Raw genomic sequence first — 11,034 nt, 5'->3', positions numbered from 1 at the left:
TGTAAGCAAGCTGATATTAGATCTAGGGCAACTAGAGCACACACCAAGGGGCAGATTTATTAAGGGTCAAATTGAAAATTCCAATTCCAATTTTTATGGTCAAAAATCTCAAATCGGAATTGTGAATTATCGATTCAGGTTTTAATACAAATTTTGAGATTTATCATACTCTGGCCCTTTAAGAACTCAAATTCGACTATTCGCCACCTAAAACCTGCCGAGTTCCTGTATAAGTCAATGGGAGAGGTGCAGGGACCAATTTGGAGAGGTTACTAGCCTTCCTGACAATCAAGATTTTCTCAAGGGAAAAAAACCTCAAATCCAATTTTCGAGTCTGTAAAATTAGTGCGAGTTTTAGATAATTTTTTTTTTTTTATCAAATAACCCCTAATCGAATTTCAAATATATTGGAATTTAAAGGAGTCTCACATGAATTCGAAATTTGACCTTTGATAAATGTGCTTCCAACTGTCACTCTTATTAGCTATCAAAGGGGCATCTGCTAAAATACCGTTTGTTGTGCCATAACTCTGTACCTGCACTCTTGTCACTGAAATTGGTGTTCAGCACAAGCCATATTCACTGAATTCAATGAATAAAGATGTATATTGAAGAGTAAAAGGAACAATGGCTGAGATTACAGTCATTGCAAGAGATGTAATTATATACCGGGCAGGGAACGCATTTGGAATTCTGTGCCGCAGCTAAACTGAACTTTGAAGTTGGCTTGAACATGGATATCGATTTTGATGTTGACTATGAGGTTTAAAAACAAAGTTCTACGTTGACATCAAAGCCCCACTTGAATTGGTATGAATTTATTCTGCTCTCTGCTTGAACACCACATGCAGAATGAAACTGGAAATAATTTACAATATACACAAACCATTATCCCTGGGATCCTGCTGCTATAGTGAGCATTCCTATATGTTCCAAGAACAGTCAGGTACCATTTAAAATACAGAATGCATCCTTTTTATCAGAAGGATCAGCAATGGAACCAGGAGATATTTTTTTCAAAAATACTGATTGAAATGCCTTGGAAGATTTTTCTTTATCACTTTCAGTAACTGAAAAATGAAATTCTGTGATGATTGGATAGCTCATCTACATTACTTTCCATGCCGCCCAGTAAAGTAAATGCTACTGTTTGGCAAAGTACTGCCTTGTTTTCAATGTAATTCAAGCAAACTAATAAATATCCCCAGTGTATATGTGTGTGCCTTGCATGTTTTGCTTCTGTGCGTCTTACCTTAGTTTCAATAAATTAAATGTTATCCGTGGTGTAATTTATAGTGTTCAGAAAGTGTTAATGGAGCCATTAAGGCATCGCACTTATGACTCCAATTGACTTAAATGGGATCTGTGCCCAGAACAAGCTCATTATCAGGCAAGCAGAGTTTGATTTACCATCCGCAGCTCTGCGAATATTTATACCGTATGCTACATTACTACACGGTTCCACAAGATGGCATTCATGTCTAGGAGTTTTCAGCCAAATGATTTCCAGCCACCTGACTTGAAAAAGACAGAAAGATGTGGAGGAGAAAAAAACCCTTTTAAACCAAATCATCAATTCATTATAATGCCAAACCTCTAACATGCCAGTTTAATTAGGAATACGTGTTTTAACATGGTTTTTTTTAACAACACTGTTATATTTGGAATTCTACTTAACTTTTAGTATGATGTAGAGAGTGATATTCTAGACAATTTGCAATTGGTTTTCATTTTTTATTTGGGGTTTTTGAGATATTTAGCTTTTTATTCAGTCCAAATGATCCTAGAAAGCATGCATTGGTTGGAATAAGAGGCTGGAATATGTATAGGAGAGGACCTGACTAGAAAGAGGAGTAATAAAAAGTAGCAATAACAATACATTTGTAGCCTTACAAAGCATTTGTGTGTTCTTTTAGATGGGATCAGTGACTCAAATTTGAAAGCTTTGTAAAAAGAAAGAAAATAATTCACAAACTATAGAAAAAAAAGAAAATCAAGATCAATTGAAAAGTTGCTTAGAATTAGCCTTACTATAACATACTAAGAGTTAACTTAAAGGTGAACCACCACTTTATGCACTGTTTAAACAAAACCAACTCAACTTACTGCTTTTTCTGATATCAGCACACCTTTAAAAGGTATAAGGCGAAGACACAAGTCCATTGCAGGTGGAAAAGTAAATTCCTTGCCGATTTACGGGTCTAAATTATTCCATGGTTAATCGCTATTGAGCATAATAATAATAATGTCATAAGAAATCATAAGAACAGGCATATATGACTTTTCCTGTTAACTAGGTATCCCAGGCATTTTATAAATCCACCAGAGTCAAACAGCACTAATGGTGGAATCATAGTCGCTGTCCTTATTGGTTAACACATTTAAGGAATCTGCAATTAATCTGATTGTGAAGAAGAAGGATTAGCCTTTAACTAAGAGCAGAGTTTGTATTGTATATTATGTGATTGTATCCCTAACAATGGTATAAGTATGGGATCCTTTATCCAGAAATCCATTAGACAGAAAGCTTTGAATTATGGAAAGGTTTTCTCCCATAGACTACAGTTCATCCAAATAATCCAAATTTCTAAAAATGATTTCCTTTTTCTCTGAATTAATAAAACATTACTTTCTGCTTGATCTCAGCTAAGATATAATTAATCCTTATTGGAGGCAAAACCAGCCTATTAGGTTTAACGATTGCATTATTTTCTAGTATGAAGATCCAAATTACGGAAAGATCAGTTATACGGAAAACACCAGATCCTGGGCATTCTGAATAAACTGTACTGAAGAATGAAAAATAAGCCGACAAATATACCCAAGCAGTACAGAGAATTTCATGATAAAGGGCCAACACAAGCCACCACGTAGGGTCTCCATTGACTCTGTGTTTCATTTAGAACTTTAGCCAGTTTAGAAGGTGCTTCCTAAAAGAACTACTGTGCTTTGAATTGAGATGTTCTCATCTTGCATCAACAGAGCTTGGGAACACATGATCCTTGAACACATTTTGTCACAAACGAGTCTTAATATAGCAACCTAGAAGCAGGAGATGAGAAGGTTGTCATATTTGATCCCACCTTTCCCTGCTTTTTTCAGATTGCACATCTGGAAAGCCATCTTTCAGGACATCCAACATCAACATGGTCTGCATGCCTGTGATTAAAACATGGAGAACTTCTTGTTGAAGGATTGAGTGGAGGATTTATCTATAGGTAAACTTTGCTGGGGAAAATTAGAAATGCATATTCTTTTTGTCTTACTATTATCTCCTGAAAGCAGTGAAAGTGTGTCTCTTCTCTTGCCAGAGGTTGCAAGAAGTCAGGGTAGATGGAGTCTCCAGTATTTTCTACATGAATTTCACCGCTACATTTAATGCCTCTGCGCTCTCTCTGGGCCAGATTCAATTCAGTGAGAAAAAGGTTTATCACATGAAAACTCATGGACGAGATTCAATTTGACATTCAAGTCAATTAAGAAAAACGTAACTCTCGGTGACTCTCTCACGTGACTCTATTGAAGACTATGGGGAAAAAATGCAACTGAATTTGGAGAAAAGTTTTTCTCCTCAAATTGAGTCTCATCTATTAGTTTTGATGTGATAACGTGATAAACCATGAGAAAACTTTTTCTCTTTGAATTAAATCTGGCCCTTTTTAAGGAAGGTGGGCAGTCGTTGTGGTTAGATGAACTTGTTGGCAGCTCATATTAAGTAAATAAGAAAAATTAGATGTGTTCTTATTTCATCCTAAACTAGTTGGACTTTAATTTGAGTGAAGATGCAATTAAACGGGATGTCCACTAAAAAAGTTTTTTGCTTAAAAAATTTCCTTTTGAATTTCCAATTCAAAATGGTCTATAATTTTAGATATTTGTAACTGTAACAGCAACTGAAAGCAGTGTGTCTCTCTCTTTTACAATGCCCTTCTATCTTATCCCAAATCGGTAGTCAATTATCCTCCAGTCAAGCCTCCAACTCTGCCTTGCAGCTTCTGTGATGAACAGATAGGAGTTTGCAAGGCATTCTGGGTACTGGAGTCTTGGCTGAAATAGTCAATTTCAGATACATCATTTCTCAAATGCACCAAATACATAATTACATGTGCCAAACCATTGTTTCTATGTGTAGAGGTGACAGAAGAATTTATGTGCCATATATCTCCATAAGCCTCTGTGCGTAATATCATTCCATGATTTTCCCTCTATCATCCACGTACGATTACCCCCTAGTGCTTTTTCTCTTTTCAAAGAGATCACCATGTCCTTAATTAATTTAACTTAGTCCCGCCATTTGATCTTTTACTATCCCAAATTACATTTTCTATTTCCTAACTTTTACAAAACACAGGTATGAAGACATTATCTCAGGCAACATTCCAACGTGTTATCAAATATGGTCCAATTTAGTCAGACTACTAATAAACCTTGCTGGGTAATCTTGCCAGATGCAAATTCCTCTGGCCAAAGTTCACCTGTGTTTCTCTTCTAAAAGAAACTTGCCACTCATTTAACAGTAAAAATGTCATAAACAGATGACAATATCGTTAAGTTATTATGTTTATTACTTCGGGCCAACTATTAAAATGTATGTTACAATCTCTACACCTAGCATAAAAAGAAAACATCATTCCCAAGCAATAGAATCTGCAAAAACAAAAAGTATTCTGCTTAATTTAATGTCTATTTAATTTTTAAAAAAAGCTTAGCATAAATTAGTATATGAACTGGCAAATAATTGGTGAAGGATAGGAAACAATACATGCCTACTATGCCTTAAAGTATCAAAGTCTAAGACTGCTGTGTATACAAAATATGATTTTACTGGTGTTTCTCCTTTACTAATTTAGTTATGATAAACAATTGTTTATTACTGTACAGGTGATCAGGTTACAAGTGTGATTGTTGGGTTAGGTCTCAATACATTTGGCCTGTGGCCTCACGTCTTTGTGTAGTCATGGAACTTCTCAGTGACTTTTAATATCCTTATATTTTACAATTACGTACTTTTTAATGTCAGGTTTATATGCTATGGTCACGTTGTTTTGCAATGCTGTGACGGAGGGATAAAGTCCAATGACTCTACAGTATGTTAGCATAATAATATTAGTATTCTTTATTTATACAATGCTAACATGTTATGCAGAAGTGATGACTGGGTTGACCAGGTTAAGGCCAAGAAGGTGAGCACTAGATGGGATGGTGTTGGGTGGGGGGGGGGGAGTTAGGGTTTTTTTTTGTAAAGGGTTTGTTTCTCCTTGAAGCTGCAAAAACAGAAAAAACCCATCCGAGAAATTGCTACAATATTAGGAGTGGCAAAATCTATGGTACATCCTGAGAAAGAAAGAAGTGGTGAACTCAGCAACGCAAAAAGACTTTGATGTCCACAGAAAACAACAGTGGTGGATGATCGCAGAATCATTTCCATGGTGAAGAGAAACCCCTTCACAACAGGCAAACAACAATCTCCAGGAGGTAGGTGGAGGTAGGTATCAATATCCAAGTCTCCCATAAAGAGAAGACTGCATGAAAGTAAATACAGAGAGCGCAATGCAATGTGCAAGCCACTGATAAGCATCAAGAATAGAAAGGCTAAATTGGTAACTTTGCTTAAAAAAAACATCTAAAAAAGCCAGCACAGTTCTGGAAAAACATTCTTTGGACAGATGAAACCAAGATCAACCTCTTCCAGAATGATGGCAAGAAAAAAGTATGAAGGTATGGAACAGCTCATGATCCAAAGCATACCACATCATCTATAAAACATGGCGGAGGCAGTGTGATGGCTTGGGCGTGCATGGCTGCCAGTGGCACTGGGACACTAGTGTTTATCCATGATGTGACACAGGACAGACGCAGCCGAATGAATTATAAGGTGTTCAGAGACATACTGTCTGCTCAAATCCAGCTAAATGTAGTCAAATTGATTGGGAGGCATTTCATAAAACAGATGGACAATGACCCAAAACATACAGCCAATGTAACCCAGGAGTTTATTAAAGCAAAGAAGTAGACTATTCTTGAATGGCCAAGTCAGTCACCTGATCTGAACCCAATTTTGCGTGCATTTCACTTGTTGAAGACTAAACTTCGGACACAAAGGCCCACAAACAAACAGCAACTGGAAGCCATTGCAGTAAAGGCCTGGCAGAGCATTAAAAAGGAGGAAACTCAGAATCTGGTGATGTCCATGAGTTCAAGACTTCAGGCTGTCATTGCCAGCAAAGGGTTTTCAACCAGGTATTAGAAGTGAACATTTTATTTTCAGTTTTTTAATTCGTCCAATTATTTTTGAGCCCCTGAAATGAAGTGATTGTGTTAAAAAAAGGCTTTAGTTCCTCGCATTTATATACAATCTTTTTGTTCAACCCACTGAATTAAAGCTGAAAGTCTGCAGTTCAACTGCACCTGAGTTGTTTCATTTAAAATTCATTGTGGCAATGTACAGAACCAAAATTAGAAAAAAGTTGTCTCTGTCCAAAGATTTATGGGCCTGTAGTTCCTATACGGCGGCTGATGCCACTTTAATATGAGTTATCAGAGGAGAGACGGACAGTGACAGATGGCCAGATGCGATCATAATGTAGAATAGGTTTTCGACTGAGTTGGGAAATTGCAGGTTAGGGTTGGGTTAGGGTTTGAAAAATGTTTGACCAGCTTATCACTATTAGGCAATGCTATATAGAAACAGTTCATTGTTTACTTTAGTCCCTGAACCAGTGCAATATAATTTCCATATCACTGTACACAAAACACAGACACACACTAGGGTCATATTAATCAGCCAATTCACTGTCTGTATTTTTTTAGAATGAGGGAGAAAGCCCACATAGAAGAACACACACACAATTCTTGTTGATAATTCCCAGTTAATTATCAAACTGAAGACCCCAACACTGTTAAAGGGCAGCTGTCACCTGAAAAATGTTTCCACTAGTGGTGGTGCCCACACTTTGGTTGGGGGAGACAATGGTGTTTTGTTTTTTTTAAGTTAAAGGGATCCTTTCATCAGAAAAGTTTTTTTTTCAAAACACATCAGTTAATATTGCTACTCCAGCAGACTTCTGCACTGAAATCCATTTCTCAAAAGAGCAAACAGATTTTTTTTATATTCAATTTTGAAATCTGACATGGGGCTAGAAATTTTGTCAATTTCCCAGCTGCCCCTGGTCATGTGACTTGTGCCTGCACTTTAGGAGAGAAATGCTTTCTGGCAGGCTGCTGTTTTTCCTTCTCAATGTAACTGAATGTGTCTCAGTGGGACATGGGTTTTTACTATTGAGTCTTGTTCTTAGATCCACCAGGCAGCTGTTATCTTGTGTTAGGGAGCTGTTATCTGGTTACCTTCCCATTGTTCTTTTGTTTGGCTGCTGGGGGGAAGGAAGGGAGAGGGTGATATCACTCCAACTTGCAGTACAGCAGTAAAGAGTGATTGAAGTTTATCAGAGCACAAGTCACATGACTTGGGGCAGCTGGGAAATTTACAATATGTCTAGCCCCATGTCAGATTTCAAAATTGAATATAAAAAAATCTGTTTGCTCTTTTGAGAATTGGATTTCAGTGCAGAATTCTGCTGCAGTAGCACTATTAACTGATTCATTTTGAAAAACATTTTTTTTCCCATGACAGTATCCCTTTAACTTTTAGTATGTTATTGAATGCCTAATTCTAGGCAAGTTTTCAATTCGTCTTCTTTATTTGTAGTTTTTGAATTACTTGCATTCTTCTTCTGACTCTTTCCAGCTTTATAAAAAGCTAAATAACAAAAAAATAAAAACCAACTGCAAATTGTCTCAGAATATCACTCTCTATATCATATTAAAAATGATCTCAAAAGGAGGACAACCCCTTTAACCATTGAGCCTCAGAGAGGTACATTTTATTCATCCTCTGTTCTAAATGCCCCATGTTACATAACTATTAGGATCAAATGATATCACTTTTGTGAAACTGCAGGAACAAAATCTGACCGAAAACTATAGAGAGAGGGAGAGAGCATTGTCCTTATATAAACAAAAAGTTTCTGCATGAATGCACAGATGAAGAATGCTGCATATTTCTGTTACACTTTGTTTGATGTATCTGTTTTATGGGAATGTTTCCATCATTGTAACTCTCGTGAACTTTTATTGTATGGCCTGTAAACATTCTTCTCACAATGGAAAGAAAAATACTTGCCAAAGAATCCGAGGAACTTACTCAAATGCTGTCGTCGCCCTAACCTTGTTAATCCAGTTAGTCGACTAGACCGACTGGAACTACATGCAGTGAACTGCTGCAATCTGTATATTTCTAGCTCAGAATGGTGGCAGAGAGGATAGTGTGACATATTCACGAACACACGCGAAGATTCGGGGAGATTTGTCACCCGGCAACAAATCGTTTTTTCTTCGGCGACAAATCTCCCTAAACTGCCTTACCACCGGCTAGAGTCTAAATCGCCGGCGGGGTGGCACTCGGAACGATTTGTTTTCCGAAGTCGCCTCACAATGAAACTTCGGGTTACGTCGGAGAACGAAGCCATCCAGCCGGCGATTTAGACTCTAGCCAGCGGGAAGGCTTTTTGGGGATATTAGTCGCCTGAAGAAGAGGCAATTTGTTGCCGGGAGACTAAAGCTCCCTGAATCCTCGCGCGTGTCTCTGCCCTAAGGGCAGAGACACACGCTGCTATTTCTGGAGATTAGTTGCCCAGTGACAAATCGCTTCATTTGCGATTTACATTCTCTTTGGCGGGAAGGCAGTTTGGGAGATTAGTTGCCCGAAGAAGTCACTAGGCGACCAATCTCCCGAAATAGCAGTGTGTGTCTCGTCCCTTACACACACACAGCTACTTTCCTACAAAAAACAGATGAGCGAATAAACCAAGGGCAGCAAATTTAGTGAAATGCTGAAAGTAACGCATGTTCTTTAGCGAGTGCTGATATGTAGAATGTCCATAAAGAGCTATTGTAGATGCTGGGAACATCCATATGCAAATGTAAAAAAACAATTGCCAGACAAATCAGTGTCACCAAATTCAGATCTAGCAATGCTCACAGAAGAATCCAAGAAGCCAAGGTATAGGACCTACAGTCATAAGCAACGTTAACCCTTTCACTGCCGGCAGATTTGGTCACTTTTAGACTTGTGACAGTTTTTGATCTTTCATTTCAAGAACCTTTCCTTGAGGGAACTTCAGGTTTACCCAGATTTTTTTTTTTTTTCGGGATAACCTAAGCTTTCAATATATGCTAGAATTCGGTGTAATTCCACTTCTGTAATAAGTTATCAAAAATGCATGAAATTACAACTGATTAGGAAAGGCCCATGTCTCCAGAACCCAATACCAAATATGTATATCTCTGTGGCGATTTCTGATTTGTATAGGTCAAAAACGCTGACATAACGTTAGGTACCAAGATAAGTCACCCTAAATATGAATGCCAGGGGTCTACTGAACAGTTTGGTGCCCAATGTGCACAGATTTACCTAAGTATGTCGCCTCTAGGAGCCCCAGAAGGAAGACACCCCATATGATCAATCAACCTCTGTGATTCCAGCTACTGCAAAAGCAATACATTTACTGCATTTTATGTGTGGTAAAGCTACAAAAATGTGTGGTAACCTGGGAGAATCATATATATATATATATATATATATATATATATATATATATATATATATATATATATATATATATATATATATATATGTATGTATGTATGTATGTATGTATGTATGTATGTATGTATGTATGTATATATATATATATATATATATATATATATATATATATATATATATATATATATATATATATATATATATATATATATATATATTTATATATATATATATAATGACACTGTAAACTATGTCTTTCTACACCAAAGTACCAAACCACAAAGCTTTCCTAAAGTTCCCGATTTTGATGATATTTCTGAAAATCACCTAAAATCCAGCAAAACTGCTGCTGCTGGGGGAATTTTGCAATGTAGATCAAATGATACATTTTAAAATGGAAGGGATAGGATTTTGGTGGGCAAATTGTTTCATGCCTTCGCCTCCTAAATTTAATTTTCACTGAATCATTGGCACCAATATATTACACATTATTCAAGAGAATATCTGGGAGTAAACATAATAAAATCCCCTGTAAAAGCCCCATGTATGTTCCTTAGTGGTTGATGTCCTTGGTTTATGTATAGTTTATCTTTTTGCATTCTGGTTCGGAATGGCTCGTTGGGGGGCCGTGGTGTGGAAGTCCTAGTGGGCCCAGACCCCCCCCCCAACATTGTTTGCATTTAACCAAACTCATCAAATGAACAACAGCAATAGTTACACAGATAACAGATAGATACACAGATAGATACAGAGAGAGAGAAAGACAGAGAGAGAGAGAGAGATGATAGATAGATAGATAGATAGATAGGTAGATAGATAGATAGATAGATAGATAGATAGATAGATAGATAGATAGATAGATAGATAGATAGATAGATAGATAGATAGATAGATATTATTCATCTTTCTATTCAGTCCCTCTCCTATCCATATTCCAGTCTCTTATTTAAATGAATGCATGGTTGCTAGGGTAATTTTGGCCTTAGCAACCAGATTGCTAAAAATTGCAAACTGGAGAGCTGCTGAATAAAAAGCTAAATAACTCAAAAACCACAAATAATAAAAAATGAAAACCAATTTCAAATTGTCTCATAATCTCACTCTCTCTACATCATACTAAAAGTTAATTTAATGGTGAACAACACCTTTAATTGTAGATCACGTAGATAAACATGCCAAATGAGATGATAGTAACTGCTACACCATTCACCAATACAGTAAATTCTGCCAAACAATGGCATTCCCTCAGTAAAGTGTACATATCCTTGCATGTTTGTTTCCTCAGTACAAATGATGAATCTGATCAGGGAATATGACACATAACATCCATTCAGTCTGACACCTTCTTAAAGTGTCAGGGTCACATTCACATTGAGGTTGGAATGAAAAGACACTAAAAAAGGAGACAGAGATGGTTATCTTAGGGAGAA

This window comes from Xenopus laevis, chromosome 3L (assembly GCF_017654675.1).
Source record: "Xenopus laevis strain J_2021 chromosome 3L, Xenopus_laevis_v10.1, whole genome shotgun sequence".
Taxonomy (NCBI): Eukaryota; Metazoa; Chordata; class Amphibia; order Anura; family Pipidae; genus Xenopus; species Xenopus laevis.
Note: the sequence above shows the minus strand (reverse complement) of the source record.